Here is a 19,574-nt window from a genome sequence, read left to right as displayed (position 1 = left end):
CGGGACAGGAAGAGGGTGTTGGCTGTCTCCATGCAGACTCTGTGGAATCTGGCACGTTCTTTGGCCACTTGTGATGATGCAGTTTTCCTATGCTTTTCTCCCCAGAATGACCGCAAAGCCTTCGTTTTTTTATGAAACCCACAAATGTTGCTTGCCCTTCTCTGGTTATGGAGGCTTCCTTTATGTCTTGGGCCCGCCTTCATTCTTAGTATCCTCCGGCTATGGAGTTGTGCTCAATGCCTATCGGGAGCCAGTTGCTGGTGAAATTTCGTGGCTGCCTTCGGTTAGAGGGCAGAATCAGAATGCCTTCCTGAAGCTAAAAGCTCATGGTGTGCTAGTGATCCTGGAGTCTGCCACTGGCCCTAGTTTGAGAAACACTTGGCTAAGCTCCTGTTCAGGCTGCTTCTGTCTGCCTGCAATGTCAGCTGTTGCCTAGAGTTACCTCCTGGTCTCTCAGGCTACCAGCAGGCTTCGAGGCTGTCCTCACTGACCGAAGAGTGACTCTTGTCCTGTTTTAAAGTCCTGGGTCCCTCTGCGACCTCTGTTTCAGTTCTGGCTTCCCCACTTGTTTTCAGCTCATTGTTGGGCAGGGTTTGAGATCAGAGAAACCTACCTCCTCCGATGATGGACTCTGCCCAGTGCTCCTCTCTTGGCCCTGTTTCTTCTTTCCTCCTCCCAGCATGGGCTCTGTAGAACTTGAATGATTTCTCACAGTCCGAGGGAGCATTTATTGAACACCTCCTATGTGCTACACATTGTTTCCTCAAAGCCTTCCTGCCTGTCAGGAAGGACTATGCTGTTCCTGCTTTCCACTTGGGGACCCTTTGAGACATCACTTTGCCCACAGCTACACATGGTGTAAGGAGCAAAGCTAAGGCCTGGCCGACTCCTCTGGGCTCCTCACCGTCTCCACCACCAGGGGCCATTCTTGGGGTAGAATTCTTGGGCTGTTGCCCAAGAAGGTGGTGAAGGAGGTGAACTGGCCCCATTGGTAGGAGATGAACTTGGCACTGCCAGTAGGAGGTGAACTTGGGATGGTCAGTAGGAGGTGAACTGGCACTGTCAGTAGGAGATGAACTTGGCACGGTCCGTAGGAGGTGAACTTGGTACCGTCAGTAGAAGGTGAACTTGGCACCATTGGTAGAAGGTGAACTTGGGATGGTCAGTAGGAGATGAACTGGCACTGTCAGTAGGAGATGAACTTGGCACGGTCCGTAGGAGGTGAACTTGGTACCGTCAGTAGAAGGTGAACTTGGCACCATTGGTAGAAGGTGAACTTGGGATGGTCAGTAGGAGATGAACTGGCACTGTCAGTAGGAGATGAACTTGGCACGGTCCGTAGGAGGTGAACTTGGTACCGTCAGTAGAAGGTGAACTTGGCACCATTGGTAGAAGGTGAACTTGGGATGGTCAGTAAGAGATGAACTTGGCACGGTCAGCAGGAGCCAGTAAGAGAGGAACTTGGCACGGTCAGTAGGAGGTGAACTGACTTTGAAGCCCGTTCACAGGCATTGCCCACCCAGCATGGAAAGTTGGCTGCATACTTCCAGGCCTGTGCTTCCTCAAGCAGCTGGCGTGGAAGAGGAACAAACATCTTCCCCCCCCACCCCAATGTCAGTTTTTCCCTGCCCTAAAGAATGATTGCCACTGTAGCTAAACCTACTCAGTTCTCTTTCACTGTAGCTGCCTGGTGGGCCCATTGGGGGGCGATGGGTGAGCCTGGCTCTGAGGGGCTTCTTGGAGCACCCACGGCCTTCTGTCTGTAACATTGTTTGTGTGGGAAAGCGGTTTCACCATCCAAACAACAGCCTTAGGAAAGAATTTTAAGAACACAATTAGTTCATAAATTGGGAACTTCCTGTCTTTGTTGGAGTGGGGGGATGGGCAGGGTAATGAGTTTCGAACACTAAATGAGATAAAACATCAAAACCCCCACAGCCTGGGGGCGGCTGGGTGGCTCAGTCGGTTAAGCATCAGCCTTTGGCTCAGGTCATCATCCTGGGGTCCTGGAATGGAGCCCCACTTTGGGCTCCCTGGTCAGCGGGGAGTCTGCTCCTCCCTCTCCCTCGGCCCCCACTCGTGCTCACTCTCTCAAATAAACAAATAAAATCTTTTAAAAAAACCACCCCACAGCAAGATGCATTGTACCCACTCAAATAACTAGTCACAGTCATGTTTTTATTGTTGTTATCATTATTTCACGTAAAAGAAAATCTGTGTGGCTCAGGTTGGCTGAACTGGCAACAGCCAGCAGCAGGAGGCTTACTTCTCCTCAACTAAAGGCTTCCAGATGCATTAAGGCTATTCAAAAAATGGAGCAGGCTGGCAGGGAGTCCCCCGTCATGGAGCACAGACAAGGCGCTGAGATGGGGACTGTACCTGGGACAGAGCCTTGGAGGTTCTATCCACCTGTCAGGTTCTAGCTTCTCTCCCTCCCTTGGCCAACCCATGGCTTGAGTCACACTGATTCTCCAGCACACCAGCACACATCTCTGTTGTGTCCTGCAAAACGCTCTGTGGCACCGTCAGTGGGCTTGTCCAGGCATCAGAACAAGGACTTGGGAGCCTGCAGGTTCTGAGTTTGAATCCTCGGCTATTGCTCGGGAGTTTTCTGCTTTCTGTGCCCATCGGCGGAACTAACCGTAGGAATCAGCCCCGCTTGTTGAGAAGATTAAACGAGTAAAAATACATATAGTGTCCTTGGGGACGAGACTCCAGTTGCATCCCTTGCTGGCTGGGAAAGAAAGTCACTGAGTCTCTCTTAGGGTTAGTATCTTCAACTATTCGATGGAGCCATGACACCCACTTAACGCAAGGTCATGGTCCTAGTGACATTGGCAGTTACCGAGAAATTCCTGGCCTGGGCTAGACCCCTGAGAAATGATTATTTCAGGCTTAGCCACATCCTTCCCATGGGTCATAAAACCTTTCTCGATTTTCCTTTTCTGCTACCACAGCCAACATTAACTGAGCCTTTGCTATAAGCCAGACACGGTTCTGGGTGATTTCCATAGAATTCCTTGTTATTCTCACAGTGTGGATGGATAGTGTATGGTCTCTAACGTACAAGAGAAGGAAAGGAAGCATCAGGGAGGTGACATGGCTTTCCCAGAGTCACACACCTAGTTAAATGGCAGAGCCAGGGTCTGGATCTGGGTCTGGCTGTGTGCAAAGGTCTCGCTCGAGAGCGAATCAATCTGTAGGTTTGCAAGTTGCTTGACTGGCCAGGTGCCCGATGTCCAGCTGCATTCCCTTTGCAGCGCTGGCAGGCGGCACCAGGATGCTGGACCACAGGCGGGTTGCACGTTAGCTCCAGAAGCGTCTGAAACCTCCCCTCTCCTCCCGCCAGCCCTGTGCTCCAAACCTCTGCAGACCCTACTGAAAGTGCCTCCGGGAAGTCACTTCCCAGCCCCAGCAGCCGCAGCTCAAGGTCCCAGAGTCCCTGGACTTGTACAGAGTGGCGTGAGCAAGAGGCAACGTGGAGAGTGGCAAGAAGTGGCGAGGCGACCGTTCTACCCTGGCTCTGTGTCCAATGGCTGTGACTTTGGGCAAGCCGGTAAAGTCTCTGAATTTCCCCTTCCTCTTTTTTTAGCGTGAAAGGTCACTGGAGATTTCCCAATAGTGATTCCAACACAGAATTTCTCTGATTGTTAGGACAAGAACTAGAAATAGTATTTACATCAGTGGGAAAGTTGGTTAGGACAATACAGTGAAGAAGAGGGACCTTGAATGAGGCTGAATGTAAGGAAATGGCTCAAATATTGACCAAGATTTCTCCTAAGCTCTTACAGTTTCAGTTACAAAGAAATTGTTCCCTCCCTAAGGGGTGAAGATAGTGGGCAAATGGACTGAGCTGGGGCTTAGGGTGTAAAGAAGAGAAGGTGCTGGCCGGGGCCAAGGGTGGGGGTTGCTGAGTCTTTCTTTGTCAGCAGAGCTCCAGAATCCATCTTCTGTATCTTTCTTTCCCTGTCATATTTTGAGGTAGAGGTTTGGCTCTCAAACCTCTTGTAGTGACACTGTCCTTCCCAGTGACCGGCTTTCAGAATTTTGTTTCCATTTTAGCTACCTTGCCCATGATGAAGACATGCTGTCACCAAGTGGCAGTGCTATTTCCATCTTGCCTACATGCTCAAGGGGTTTAGTGGTAGCTGTAGTTTGTTAGAATGGAAGATGACACTGGCTTAAAATGTGTGTGTGTGTGTAAACAGAATCATGCATTAGCATTTTGGTAGTTGCTAGTTCTGTTCTAGATGCCATTAAAAGCCTTAAGAGGAAATGCCCTTCCCACAAATTCTTATCAGTGGTGTTATTACATCATGTAAGAAATCTCTTTGGCAATTAGGATAGGGTACATCTATGGAATAGAAAGTCATGGCTTGGGGCGCCTGGGTGGCTCAGTGGGTTAAAGCCTCTGTCTTCGGCTCGGGTCATGGTCTCAGGGTCCTGGGATTGAGCCCCACATCGGGCTCTCTGCTCAGCAGGGAGTTTGCTTCCCCCCTTCTCTCTGCCTGCCTCTCTGCCTACTTGTAATCACTCCCTATCTGTCAAATAAATAAATAAAATCTTTAAAAAAAGAGAGAGAGAGAGAAAGTCATGGCTTTTTCCTCTAAAGAAGGAGGTAAGTGTTCTGATTTTTTTAAAGATGACTAAGTGATCAGTCCCCACCTTTTCACAGAAGACAATTAGAAAAACTGGACCACCCAAAACAGAACAAAATGCCTGCTTGAAAGCATCAGAGAGCTACCAGCACTGTGAAGTGTTGCTGGGCCAGCACAAAATATAAAGTAAAAAATCAGAAAAGTGAGTTCAGCATTTGGGACCACTTTTCCATGAGGGTGTTTTCCAATTGCAGAAGAGGTAGCTAAGACCCGAGCCACTGTTCTAGATAGTTGGTGGGGCTAGGAAGAGAAAAGTTGGTGAGAGCCGATCTACTGCTTGGGCTCTAAGTCAGGATCCTGAAGCAGTATGCCCTGGGAGTAAGGGAGAAGTGGAGGTGGGCTTAGACTATTCCTGGCAGGAACTGCTCCTCAGTGCCAAAGGATCTCAAACCCTAAAACTGGACTTCGGATTTAGCGCCTAAGGAACTAGCAGTGCCTTTCTGGGGATGTTTAACCCCTTTCATGCCTTTTGGGAGAAAGGTTTCAATATCTTTCTGGAGGAACACAATAACATTCTAGACCCCAAATTATTTCTACAAACAATGTTGAAGATTTAAGTATCCAGGGGCACCTGGGTGGCACAGCTGGTTAAACGTCTGACTCTTGGTTTTGGCTCAGGTAGTGATTTCAGGGTCTTGAGATCAAGACCCACGTGGGGCTCCATACTCAGCTCAGGTCTGCTTGAGACTCTCTCTTTCCCTCTGCCTCTGCCTCTTCCCACTGCATGCTATCTCTCTCTCAAATAAATAAATAAACATTTAAAAAAAGATCTTATTTTATTATTTATTTGACACAGAGAGGGAGAGAGCGATCCAGAGAATAAGCAGGGGGAGCAGCAGAGGATCCCCTGATGAGCCGGGATCCGGATGTGGGGCTTGAGCTCAAGATCCTGGTCATAACCAGGAGCTGAAGGCAGATGCTTAACGGACTGAGCCACCCAGGTGCCCCTAAAGAAAAAAAGATTTTAATGTCAAGTACATAGTAAAAGTAGTTAGGCATAGGCACAGAGGAGACCATATGATTGAAAACCAAAAGAAGCAATAAATGATGGAAAACAGATGAGGAGAAATGGACACGTCCACAATTTCAGTGTGAGATGTTAATATCACCTGTGAGATGTTAATACCACTCTGACCTCTCTCAGTAACTTATAGAATAAGCAGGGGAAAAATCAGTAAGGATATAGAGGATTCAAATAACATGGTCAGCAAATTTGACCTCCTGGACATATACAGTACATTGAACACAACTACTTTAGAATAGACATTGTTTTCCAGCACACATTGGAGATTTACCAAAAATGTATTTTACTGGAAAGCAAATCTCAAAAAGCCTCAAAGAACTGAAATAAAATAGACTATGTTTTCTGACCACAAGATAATTAAGTTATAAATAAAGATTATCTTTAAAAATATCTTAAAAAGTTATAAAAAAATCTTCACATATTTGGAAATTAAACAATACTCAAAAACCACAAAAACCCTAAGGGCCAGAAGAAAAAAAACCAGGATGGCAATTAAAAATATGTTTTGAATGAATGATGATTAAAATATCACATGTTAAAATGTGTGGAATGATGGGGTGCCTGGGTGGCTCAGTGGGTTAAGCCGCTGCCTTCGGCTCAGGTCATGATCTCAGGGTCCTGGGATCGAGTCCCACATCGGGCGCTCTGTTCGGCGGGGAGCCTGCTTCTCTCTCTCTCTCTCTGCCTGCCTCTCTGCCTACTTGTGATCTCTGTCTGTCAAATAAATAAATAAAATCTTTAAAAAAAAATGTGTGGAATGCAGTTAAAGCCATGCTTGGAGGGAAAATTGTAGCCTTAACACATATACTAAGAAAGAGGAGAAGTTGAAAATAAACAAGCTAGACAGTTGATTCTCTTTCACTGTCTAGTTAATAGGTTGCACAGGGAGAACTTGACTTTACAAACAGGGTATGAAGTCATATTATTTTTGCCTCTTGTCTGAACTAGATTTAACATTTTTGTGTGGCAAAATGTCATACACATCCAGGGCGCCTGGTTGACTCAGTTGGTGGAGCGTGTGACTCTTGATCTCAGGGTCATGAGTTCTAGCCCCGTGTTAGGGGAAGAGATCACTAAAAAAAGAAAAAAAATGTTATATCCATCATTGCAGAGGTCCTTATCTAATTTGGCAGGTCAACAGCATTTAATATGGTGGACACTCTTTCATTCTTGTAATTCTTTCTTGTAACTCTTTCTTCACTTGGTGCTGAGGCAGCGGTGAGCCCGAGCCAGCTCCTGTCAGCTTGCAAGAGTTGATTTGTGGGCTAGCAATTGGTCGAGTGACATCTCATTGGCAGCTTGAAATGGGCTGTGGAAATTGGAAAACACTATAGATCATAAGTGGATCTATTGATCGATCAATCTATTGATCTGTCAAACCCCACTGTTTATTTTCAGCAAGCGAGAAACTGGTATAGCCAAAAGGAGCTTAAGGAGAGGGTTAAATAACACAGGCACCCTGGATGGGGTCCTGGGACGAAAAAGGACATTAGGTAAAACTAAGGACATCCGAATAAAGTATGGATTTGAGTTCATAATAATGTTAATAATTAATTAGTTAATAATTATTAATTAAAATAATAATGTCAGTGTTATTCATTAATTGTAACAAAAGTACCACACTCATGGAAAATACTACTAATAAGGGGAACTGGGTGGGGAAGTATGGGATCTCTCTGTGTAAGCGCTGCAATTTTATTGGAAGATGTTAGTGATTTGGGGGAGGAAGACCTCAGGGGTAGAGGGTCATTCTCATCATGTCAGATCATGGGAGTGTGCTGTCAGCATGGTCTGTCACTGTGGGTGTTGACCTTGAGCACCTGGTCATGCTTGTCAGGCGTCTCCACTGTGAAGTCGCTCTTTCTTCCCTTTTTGATACTCCTTCACTTTTGAGCCTTAGGAATTTCCCTCTGCCTTCCTCCCTCCCTCCCTCCCTCCTTCTCTCCCTCCCTCCATTCTCTCCTTTCTTCCTACAAGATCTGCAGTGCATTGAAAGGAATGTTTATTAGACTTTATCCAATTCTAGGAAATACTAAGCTACTCATAATTGTGTGACTTGGGCAGGCTACTTATCCTTTCTGTGCCTCAATTTTCTCATCTGAAAAATGAAAGACTCATATTCCCACCACAGAGGATCACTATGAACAAACATATAAAATGTTTAGAATGGTGTCTAGATATAGTAAGCGCGGTGTGCCAGCTATTATTAGAATGATGGTTGCCTATTGCCCACTGTCATTTTGCTGGAAGTGGAACTCCCATGTACTCTTTTATTTTTTAAGTAAACATGGGGCTTAAATTCACGACCCTAAGATCAAGAGTCGCACACACTCCACTGACTGAGACCCCCGGGCACCTCTTCCTACCATGCACTTTTTTTTTTTTGAGAGAGAGAGTGAGAGAGCATAAGCACGTGAGTGAGTAGGAGAGGGGCAGAGGGAGAGGAAGAGGGAATCTCAAGCAGGCTTCAGGCTGAGCGTGGAGCCTCATGCGGGGCTGGATCTCATGACCCTGAGATCGTGACCTGAGCTGAAATCAAGAGTTGGATGCTTAACCAATGAAGCCACCCAGAAGCCCCATACTCTTCTGATTAAAAAAATATTTCTGAAAGAATCATGGCATTCTGGGACTGTGTGGCTGGGCCCAGAGTCTGGGGGCAATGGCAGGACAGCCGTAGCTCATGCAGTATCCAGGAAGTATCAGGAAGCCACGAGAAAGAGGGAGGGATGGACAGGCAGAGAAGATGCTCGGAGAAGCAGCTTGTTATTCACTTGGTACAGCCAGGATGGGTGTTCAAGGCAGGATTCCATGCTGGGAAAGGGCTGGTGGGAGCCAGTGTGTCTCCTGGGCACAAGGTTAGACTTCCTTTCCATGTCAGAGATCAAGGCAAATGAAATGTTCTAGAAGCCTGAGACCCAACCAACTGGCTCCCACACTGGGCAGGAAGTGGCCTTGTATCCCTCACCAGAAGCTTGGAAACAATTTTTGAGGCATACCTTGAGCTGGAAAGAAGCTCCTGGTATTATTCCAGACTGAACTCTTGCTGGTTGCAGGACCCACCATGCTGTCAGTCGGTGGCTGGAGGCTCATTTGAGCGGGGCCAGGTGGGGCAGGGCCCAGGCTGACCCACAGCAACAATGTCTGGCAGCTGGTATACTGGAACCCATCATGGCAGACACCAGTGGTCAGCTGCCCAACATCCATCCCCACCCTCTGCCTGTAAAAGAGTAGCAGATAATCAGCTGGGGTCACTTTGAGGAGGGCTTTTCTTTCCTGATGAAAAGAGATGGACTCAGCTCTAACCCGTCCTCGTTCTTCCCTCTTCCCTCATTCCCTTGCTGGAATGACAGCATCCATCTTGTGACAATAAGGAAAGAGATTCACAGAGATTTCAGCCCAGGCGTCCTCCACACACTGGACAGCATTTGGATTTCCCCTTATGTGAGATAAGTACACCCTTATTTAAGTCACTGAAGCACACACTCTGTGTGTGTGTGTGTGTGTGTGTGTGTGTGTGTGTGTGACTGAACATAATCTTGGTTATCCCCCAATCTATCCTCAGTTTAGCCACCCCTAATGATTTTCCTACAACACGGGCATCACTGTGTCCCTCTTCTTGGGAGATACCATCCTGCTCTATCAGACTGACCAGAATGAAGAAGACTGAGAGTACTCCGGGCTTGTAGAAGGAAAACAAGGCCTGGCACCCACTGCTGACGGTACCGTGCGTTGGTCCAACACTTTGGGAGAATAATTGGCAATAGCTTTCCAGATTAAAGAGGCTCACGACCTACTCTTGGGCAGTTGCACGGAGTCAAGAGAGCACGGCTCCCGCACCCCGCGACCCTGGCCCAGGACACACCTCATACTGGCTGGCAACGCGGGGCCTGGCAGAGCCGTGGGGCCCGTCCCAGCTGAGGCCAGCATTGTTGTGACCGGCGGCCGTGTGTTTCCACCCAGCTGGACAGGCCTGCAGCTGGGCCCTGCCTGACGGTAATAAAGAACATGGCGACCTCACTGGCCTGCCACAGCCCAGCGGCAGGAAACATTCCAGGAGCACCTGTTTCCTGAGGACCCTGTCAGGGGCTCCCGGGCACCATCTGGGCGCTGCCCCACATGTTGTTTGCATTAGGAGTTTAGAAAAACAATTCAGCTTTGACTAATTGCTCTTTAATTTTTTCAGGCACATCCAAAGCCTCACCCCTGCCCTACTCCCTCTTTCTAGCTCCTCTCAGGAGCTCCCCAGGCTGCTGCGCAAGCGAGCACAGGGCGCTCGTAACATCCCTCACACCCCATGCGCTCACACACACCCCACATCTATGCACACCCACGTGTGCGCCGTCCATACCTCCACTCAAACACATCACACTTCACCTGCCACACAGCACACACTCTCACCCACGCTGCACACTTCTACCCACAACCCGCTCAAACACGCACACACTCACACGTATATGCGCATGCACACAATACACTCACACATGTGCTCACACACACACACCTGCCTACACTCACACGTGTGCTCACACAAACACACACACACACCCGCCTACACTCACACGTGTGCTCACATACACACACACACACACACACACACTTGTCTTACACAGTTCTGGAGAATAATCTTCTCTCTCTGTAAAGATGGGGGCTTTAGTCCTCTGAGGGTGGCAGGGGAAGGGAAGGCATGAGACCTCAGGAGCCCTAAGAACTTGGGGGTGCAAAGCGGTGCTTATGAGCGTGGACCAGGAGCTAGAATGCCAAGGTTGAATTCTAATTCTGCAACTTCCCACCTCTGGGCATCGTGTCCGCCTGTCTGTGGTGCAGTCTCCCTCCTCCTTTATCACAGTGGGAAGTTGCTGCCGTTGGTGGTGCCTCTGTACAGGCGACAAGCTTAGAACAGTGCCTGGCTTTCTGTTTGTTCTAAAAAATTCCACAAGTCAAAGTAACACCAAAACTCAGTACTGAACATAACAGGCTTTTCCTCTGGATGTTTCTGATGGCATGATTCTGAATCAGTTCCCCAAAGCTGAGGGTTTCTCCTCGCATGGATGCCCCTGCTTTATTACATCTACAGGGGAGCCGGTGGCCTTCTGTAAAGCAGAGGAAGCCGAAGCACAGAGAGGTTAAGTTGCTTTCCTGACGTCACACAGTCTGGAGCCGTTCTGCAGAGTTTCCACTGTGAACCATACTGCCATTCCAGGGCAGGTTGCGCTGTGAGGGAGAGGGGCAGGGCAGGAAGAGGGGGAGGCTTGGTGAGGGAGGGGGGAAGCGGGACGGGTGGACTCGGTTGTAGACAGTGGGCATGGCTACAGGAAACTGGAGTGGCCTCAACGAAGCCCCCAGCTGGAGTTAACACAGCCTGTCCGGCTGGACCGGACCCAGTTTCCAGGCGACTCCAGGGCGGGAGGCCCAGGGGGGGCTGTGGCGCCGGTGAGGTGGAGGGTGCCCACAGAAGGGCTGGCAGGACTGCGGGGCAGTGCCCAGCCCCGTACCCGGCTGAGGGCTTCCTGAGGCCTCATTCTGGCCTGCCACCCAGGCCACGGCCCAGGCCTGATGGCCCTAGCAGGGCTGCCATCTAGAACAAAGCGTCCTGCAGGAATTCCGGCCCGGGTAATGGGTAATGCGATGCATTGTGGAGCCGGTCCTTGAGTTGGGTCACCCCACCCCCACCACCCCCAACCCACTGTCTGCTCACGGTCTGGGGTCTTGGAAGTCACCAGCAGCACTTAAGATGGCAAGGACCCCTTTGCTTGGCCCGCCCCTGAATTCCACAGCTGCTTTGATACTCACCTCACCTCTCCCCTTCCTGTCCTCAAAAGTGTTTGCCTCGGGACTAGCAAGCTGGGCGGGAGGGGGCGCTTCCTGGCGGGCTGGACTGCTGGGCTGAGCCGAGACTCCCAGACTGTTACAGCAGCTAAGATTTCCTTCCTGAAAAACACACCAGCCTCTGCTCTCTGTCCCTCTGGGTTTCTCTCCAGAGAGCCTGGGCAACCTCTACTCCTCGGCTCCTGGCTGGACTGTAGGGAGCCCCTTCCTCCAGGGGCCCCCACAGCCAGGCAGGTGCCCTGATTGCACACAGCCCACCAAGGTGAAGTCAGAGCCCAGATCAAGTTTCTTAAGCCTCTGTGCCCAGGTTTTCTCATGGGTATATGGGCATCTCTTTCCCTCACCCCCTTACCCAGTGTGCCCACAAACCCAGCCCACTCTGCCTTCACTGTGCATCCAATCTGACCTCTTTGCCCGATCCCCTGCTGCTACTCAGTCCCAGGCCTCCCTGGGCTCCCCACCTCCTGCCTGGGTCCTTTGTGTTCCAAACACAACCTCTTCTCCCCAGGGCAGGTGACAGGGTCCCACTTTAACCAGTCCCCCCTTTGCTCAAAACTCTCCCCAGGCTCCTGCGTCATCCAGAGGGAAAGTCCTCCCCTCCTTTCTCCTCTCCTCCTTTCCTACCATTCGCCCCCATCCTCCACCCCCCACGCACGGTCTTCCTTCTGCTCCTCATACACACAGGCCCAGGCCTGCCCCAGGGCCCTTGCAATGCCTGTTCCCTCTTCCTGGAAGGTGCTCCACTCAGATACCACCAAGGTCCGCTTCCTCACATATTGTGAGTTCTCCTCAAACGTCACTTCTCATTTCTTTGTTTAAATCCTCCCCTGCTCCCCTTCCTTATTCGGTGTCTCGCAGGCATTTTCAGCCTTCACAAACTTTGCTGATGGAGCTCCTTCTTGCTGGAAGGTCAGCATGGAAGGTTGAAGGTGGGGACGCTTCCTGCTTTGTTCACAACCTGCGTTGTCCCTGACACTTGGGACGGAGGCAAGGTTCTTAGAAGGTACCTGAAAAACAACTGTTGCCTGAGGGAATGAAGATCCCCTGCCTTAAGGGGTCAGGAGCACTGACAAAGGTAATATATGTGAAGTGCTCAGCGGGTTCAGAGGCAGAGCCAGTGCTCAGTGGATAAGAATGGTGATGATGGTGGAGACTAGTAGTGGTATTAGAGTTTTGGTGGCTCTTGTTGGAAGTCCTTGGTGGACCAGCATCCATTCCCTCTTCTTTCAATAAGTCACCCCATCCCCACTGGGAACAAACCCTCCCCTCCCCCACCATGGGCCCAGTGATTGCCTGGGGCTGGCCCTGGCTGGCCCTGGGGGTGGGCCACCCCAGCCACAGCTAGCCAATGCCCTGCATTCCCCTGCCCACCACAATAGGCTCAGAGACAGTCCTGATCCAAGTCAACAGGAGGCATTCCTGTTTCTGACGGCCTCCAGGCTGAGCAGATAGACACAAGGGCTGGAACTATGGCAGCCATCTCTCCACCAGGAGGAGAGTGAAGCCACCAGAGAAGGTGAGCTAAAAACTGAAAAATCTGGGAATAGTGATGGTATTTAGAACCCTTAATTTGGGCTTAATTTCCTGCCTGGGTTTTCAGCTACTTATGTCAGTAACGCTCATTTTAGTTAGGCCGGTTGAGGTCAGGTCATCACCTGCTACCAGAAAAGTCCTGCTTCATCTGGCATCTGACCTGGAATCCTCTGGAAGATTTCTCCCTTCATCCCCATCCTTCTCTTCTCTTCCTTCCATCTGACAGGGATTTTAGCCCCACTCTGTTTGGTGTTTGGTAGCCAGTGATTCCTGTCTTTATTGGATTCTGGTCCCCTTCCCAGTTACACGTCTTTCCTACTATTTGTCTGGTTTCTGGTGACCCTTTAACACATGGCTCACTCATTTGCCAAATTAATGGCATTAATGCTTGAACAGGAAGGGTGGAACATTCTGGTTAATCAAAGGTTCTGGTTGACAGAGTTTTTACCCCCTTTCCAACCTTCCTCTGGGACCCCATCTCCTCTCTTCTTTTCTTGCTTATCTATCATAACCATCCTGCCTCTGTGTGAGCCCTGGACACATCCCGTCCCTTCCTCTTTTTTTTTTTTTTTTTTTTTTTTAGATTTTATTTATTTATTTGAAAGAGAGAGAGCATGCACACAGGCAGGGAGAGGGGCAGAGGAAAGGGAGAAGCAGACTTTCCATTGAGCAAGGAGCCTGATGCGGAACTCGATTTCAGGACCCTGGAATTGTGATCTGAGCAGAAGGCAGACACTTAACTCACTGAGTCACCCAGGCGTCCCACGTCATGTCCCTTCCTGAGCTGAGTACTTTGCATTGGCTATTCCCTTTGCTTGGATGGTCCTTCCTTCAGAGCCTCCCATGGCTGCCTTCTCACCCTTCAGTTATCAACCCAACTGTCCCCTCCTCTGAGAGGCATCTCTTGACCAATTTATTGGTCTATTGACTATTTTATTCCAAAGCTACCCTCTTCAGTAGCACTTGTCACTTTTGGAAATAATTTTATCCACTTGTTGATCTGTGTCCCTTGCTGGAAGATAAGCCACATGAGCTTGGGGGTCAGAGCTGTCTTACCTGGCACCCCCAAGGCCCTGCTCTCCCCATGGCACCACACTGCTTTATTTGCTTCCTAAGAGTCATGGAACCTCATTGGTCCAAGGAGAGCCCTTCATGCCCACAGTTACTAAGTCCGGCTTATTTCTTACCCTTACCCTTCCCTTCTGCTCCATCCCACCGCCCCTGCCTCATTCAGGCTTTTGTCATACCCTGTCATAGCTCCCAACTAGGCTCCCTGCCTCTCCGCATCCCTTCTCTGCAGCAAGGCTGTCCCACTCCTGCCAGGCACTTCATCTGGACCATTCTTTGGTTCTCTGCCTAGTGTCTCAGTTAGAGATACTAAAGTCACTCCAGGCATTTTAAGCAGGAGACTTAATACAGGGACTCGGGTGCTACTTTGGGGGACCTGGTGGAGCCTCCGGGATGATTGCAGAAATCATGGCAGAACCTGGCCCCACCTGGGCCACCCTTGGGGAGGAGGTGATCCGTACCTACCATGGGAACTGCTAGTTCAAGTGAAGAGCCTTTCAACTGGGATCCAGGGATCAGAAGCCACTTCAGCTGCTGCAGCTGCTGGTTGAGCCCCCATGAAGTCGGAGCCTGGACCATCCCTGCCGAGACCCATCATCTTCACAACCATATTTACCAGCAGAAAACCCCAAAACTTCCAAATCACACACGAGCGCCCCTGATTGGTGGAATCTAATTTAACCCTTGTTGTAATGGATTCTGGGAAATGTAGTTCACGTGTGCCCACTTCTGCCACAGAGGAGGTGGGCACAGACAGTGGGGGCCCGCTGCATGGTGTCTGCTGCAATGACCCCTGACCCCAGGGCCTTTGGGTCTGACTCAGGGAGGCCTTCCTTGCTGCTGTGTCAGGCCAGGCCCCTCTCCTATGCCCTCGTAACAGCTTGCGCTTCTTTTCAGAGTGCACACCGCATCTCCTATCTATGAGTGTGCATGGTCACCAACGAGGCCTGTCCGTGCATGAGACTGTGTGCCCGTGACGCAGGGGCCCCTCATGCCCGGGGGAAGGGGCTCCAAGAGGACAGTTTTGCTGAAGGAACCCCGCCATTCTCCTCCCCACTCCCAGAGCATTTCCTGCCTGGATGGCCTTTCCAGCGGCTCCCCCAGCCTATTTTGAACCACTTCCTGTCTTTGGGGCATCGGCCCTCTTTCCTGCAGCTCAGAGGGAGGACCGCTCCTGGAGACGCAAGGTCAACTTAAACCCCAAGGTGAAGATGTAAGGAGGGGACGCTTGCCAGGCCTCCCACTGAGGTAGCCTGCGCCTCGAGGCCAGAACGAGGACCCTGACCTGTGTCCTATCATACCCACTACCGCACCCCCATCCCGCCTCCCCGACGGCTCTGAAGGAGGCTCTGGACCTGAAGTAGAGAGGTGCCTGCTTCCTTCTGGAGACTTGCTGTTGATGGCAGTGAGACAGGTGGCTTACTTGGAAATTCCTGTCTGGGGGAGCCCTTGCTTCAAGGAGCTCAGACATCACACATCTGCTTTCTTCTCCATGGGGTCCCCCCTCAGGAACGTGTTCCCCACCATGTAATGACTGGACCCAGCCACTCCAGGGCTCTCATCTCCCCAGGTTCAAATCTTTGTCTGGGAGTTGCCTGCTGAAGTTCTATTTTTCCCCCCACTGCTGGAGCAGCTTGGCTAGCGTTTCCACCCTGAACCAGGTACTATCAGGTGGAGGGGTGGGGAGCACAGGATCTGGAGGTGGTAGGACCCCTGAGGGCAGACCAGAGCTTGGGAGGCTTTCAGGATATGTTGTACAGACGACTGGATGAAGGATGGAACAGGGGGCCACTCGACCTCAGATGCTAAGAGGATATGGATTCCAGAGGCTTATATCTGGGGTTCCTTGTGCTTAGGGACAGCGTACAGGGAGCCAGGCTGGGGTACAAGAGGCCAGAGGGGCTGCTGGGGAGTCGTTTTCTCTTGTGGGCGGAGAGGTCCATGTTGGGGAACCTAAGCTCTTTCTGCATGTGATCCTGTAATGACCATCCCTGTGTTTGCTTCCCCTTGGAGGCAAACAAAGTTCTTATCTGGAGGACACTGGTGAAGAAGTTCATTCCTATGTGACCTTGAGTATTGAAGGTATCTGGGATAGGTTGCCAGCTGGCCCCCAGTATCTTCTCTCCTCCTTCCACCATCACAGAAGTACCTGACCACCTTCTGGGATCACATCCCCACATCCTTTTAGCCGGCTGTGGTCATGGGATAGGTTGTGAACCATCTTCGGCCCTCCCCCAATCCGTCTGCCTGGAAGGCCGCTGTGGAGATGGGCCACCTGGGACCACGCAGGGACAGTGGAACAATAAGGCAGAGGGAGCCTGGGTCTCTGAGCCCATGGAGCCACCAACACTATCTGCCAAGAAAGGTTATGCCCAGACTAGTAGAGACAGAATAACGAACTTCTATATTGTTAACACCATTCTTACTTTGGGTTTCTTTCCTATAACCTGACTAATATATTCAAGGAGGGACCTCCTGGGCAGATGTCATGGGAGCCACAGAAGTCTGAGAGAGGGACCCTGCCATGGGGAAGCTCCTTCCCTGCCCATCCACAAGATTCTTTGCCTGGGAATCTTTCCAGCCTGACAACACCATCCTCAGACTCCCCACCCCTAACTAATTAAAGCCCCTCTGGCCATCCTCTCTGTCCCCTTTTGCTCCAAGGACCCTCTTGGCTGAAAGGACATGTCTTACAAGGACCCCACCCAGACTGAGCATGGGTTGGGTGAGGCCAGGCTCAGAGGAAGACCCAAGTGCCTCTGTCACTGCCCCTCCAGGTCTGCCCACCTTCTCCTCTCTGTCCATGGCCACCCCTCCTGGAAGCCCACTGAGGAGGTGCCTACCGCCTCTGTCCCTGTTCTGAGCCAGGAACCCTCCTGCCCTCCCTCCCCCACCTGTTCCCTGGCATGTGCCCGGAAGTGCCAAGGATTCCCCATCTCTGAAAATGCTGTGCAGTGAGGCCCATGGGCTAGCCTGCCAGGCCCCTCCAGGCTGCCCTTCCAGAAACTCCCAGCCCCTTCCTGCCTGGCTTCCTGCCCATACCCTTCCTGGAAACTGGGCCCACCCTGCCCCCAGCCCAGGACGCCAGTATTTCCATGGGGTAATTCAGCCAGCCCTTCCCCCCACCCCTGTGTCTCAGAGGGCCCCTCCTTTTACTCACAATATTGAAAGTTTGGAAAACAACTTGCAGGATGGAAAGGAGAGTCCGGCCATCACTCACTCCTCCTGAGGTCTCCAGAGAGGACATGAAAGACAGGGGAAGACAATCGGAGAATTTCTTTCTTTTTTTTTTTTTTAAAGATTTTATTTATTTATTTGACAGACAGAGATCACAAGTAGGCAGAGAGAGAGGAGGAAGCAGGCTCCCTGCTGAGCAGAGAGCCCGATGTGGGACTCGATCCCAGGACCCTGAGATTATGACCTGAGCCGAAGGCAGCGGCTTAACCCACTGAGCCACCCAGGCGCCCCACAATCGGAGAATTTCTATTTGAATGTCATCTAAAATGAGGACTTACACAAGCATTACTAATACATACAATGTGAATAATGTTACAAAATATGTAAGTAACATAGATATTAGGATGTTTGCTCTTAAGTGTTCCACTGATAGGTGCATTGATCCACAGTTTGGTGACCATCAGCCTAAGGCTGTTTCTGCTCAGCCCCACACCCTGAGCCCGTGTCCCTCTGAGGGGAGACCTCATCTTCATGGAAGGACAACTCGAGGGCCAGACTGAGTATCAATGGAGGTGGGAGGGGCTGGCATTGTTGCTAAGGAAATGCCATGTTGTGTGTGTATATGTGTGTAAGGGGGGAGGGGGAATGTTCAGGTCAGGAAAAGGTTGGGCAAGGCCCTGGGAAGGTGCCAGAATGACTGGAATGATGGTTCTGGGTATGGAGGATTTTATTTGCTTACTTGATGAGAAAGGGGCCAAGTTTATGCCTTTCAAAACAAATGGAACCCTGACTTGACTTTCATAGTTTATTGTGTTTAACAGGATCATTTGACAGCATGTGACAAAAACCCAATTAATTCCCTAATCAATTTATGTGATTGAAAACTCTTCCAGGAGCACCTGGGTGGCTCAGTTGGTTAAGTGTCTGCCTTTGGCTCAGATCATGGTCCAAGGGTCCTGGGATTAAGGCCCACATGGGTCTCCTTGCTCAGTGGGGAGTCTGCTTCTCCCTCTCCCTCTGCCTGTCTCTCTGCCTACTTGTGATCTCTCTCTCTCTGTCAAATAAATAAATAAAATCTTAAAAAAAATAATTCAGGACAAGTGACATTGGAAATAGAACTCATTCCTTTGAAAAGAAGAAAAAGATAAAAGAAAACTTATCCAGTTTCAGGAAGAGCTGGTTCCAGGACCTCTGTGTTGGCTTCTTTCCCTGGAGGCTTTCTCTTTATGCCAGCTAGGTAGTTCCAGTGGCTTTACGCTCATCATTAACAAGCTTAGCAATTCCTGTGGTGTAAGAACTTCCTCTTCCCATTAGTTCCAGGGGGGAAAAAACCCAACTGACTGGCCATTGGCTCAGATTGGGTCGTTTGTCCAGCTCTGAACCTATTATGTGGACTCTTACTGGCCAGGCATGGGTCACATGATATAGTCTTGGGGCAGGTGTGAGGGGTGACGTCAGCCCCTCCTCCCCTTCTATTGTCAGGGGTTCTCTTTAGGAAAACTCTGTTCTGCAAGCAAGGGGGAATAGAACTGGTGATGTCCCTACATTTACATAGCTGACTTTGAGGAGGTCTGGCTGTTATAGCGTATTTCCAACAATTACATATTTGTTTTTCCTCTAGGAATTTGGAGGGAGGAATGTGTTCCTCTCACCCAAGGTGTGACAGAGGGGGGTTTGGTGGAGCCTCTGTAGGGGGCTGATTGATTACAGGACCCAGTGCAGGCATCCATAGCTTGGGTGCTGAGGCAGTGGGTCAGTGTGGTCCTTCCTTGGCATTCTGGTCCTCCGGGTAGGGACTGCAGAGGTAGGAAATGAGAGCCAGGTATGTTGTGTGGCAAAGGAGGCTTTCCTATCGCTTTGATTTAGGTTCAAATTCCAGCTTGGTTATTCTGTCGTAGGTGACTTAGGTGAGGAAGTGACTTAGTCTCTTGGAGCCTTGGTTTTATCTTCCCTAAAATGGAGTGTTCCCCCCACCGGAGGGGATTTTGGGGATTGAGAGAGATGATATATTTAGAATACAGAGCACAGTCTGAGGAACACAGTGGGGCTGGTGACCAAAGTGATTATTATTGTAAGTTCTGGGACATGGGGAGTGTGAGCTCTTGGGATGGAGGGGCCTGGACAAGGGGTGGGGGCTGCCTTGCTCCCATTGGGGTTGGTTTGGGCTATAGCTGTTTCTCGCCTGAGTCAGCAAGTGGGAGGCTTCTGGTGATATGGCTTCAGGGAGCTGGGATTCGAGGTCAAGAGGTAGAAGCTGGCATCTCTGTCACTGCCTTCTGCCATCCTTT

The 19,574-nt window shown here is 50.3% G+C and overlaps 2 long non-coding RNA genes across 3 annotated transcripts in view; both read right to left on the bottom strand.

Moving 5' to 3' along the window:
- The window catches only part of LOC309872844, an 802,828-nt gene that overhangs the window by 758,728 nt on the left and 24,526 nt on the right, over positions 1-19,574 (bottom strand). The gene's annotated exons all lie outside the window — the stretch shown is intronic.
- LOC309844129 lies at positions 9,928-17,354 on the bottom strand. 2 transcript variants are annotated; one of them, XR_014300513.1, is made up of 5 exons: positions 17,270-17,354; positions 14,575-14,690; positions 11,473-11,610; positions 10,278-10,893; positions 9,928-10,231 (listed from the first exon to the last, which is right to left on the bottom strand). It is a non-coding gene; the product is annotated as an uncharacterized lncRNA (long non-coding RNA). The 2 variants fall into 2 exon arrangements; XR_014300512.1 differs by having other exon boundaries at positions 9,928-10,893.

Source organism: Mustela nivalis (genome assembly GCF_964662115.1).
Source record: "Mustela nivalis genome assembly, chromosome: 1".
NCBI classification, from domain to species: domain Eukaryota; kingdom Metazoa; phylum Chordata; class Mammalia; order Carnivora; family Mustelidae; genus Mustela; species Mustela nivalis.
The sequence above is the reverse complement of the archived record's forward strand: the minus strand, read 5'-3'. Positions and strand labels throughout refer to the sequence as shown.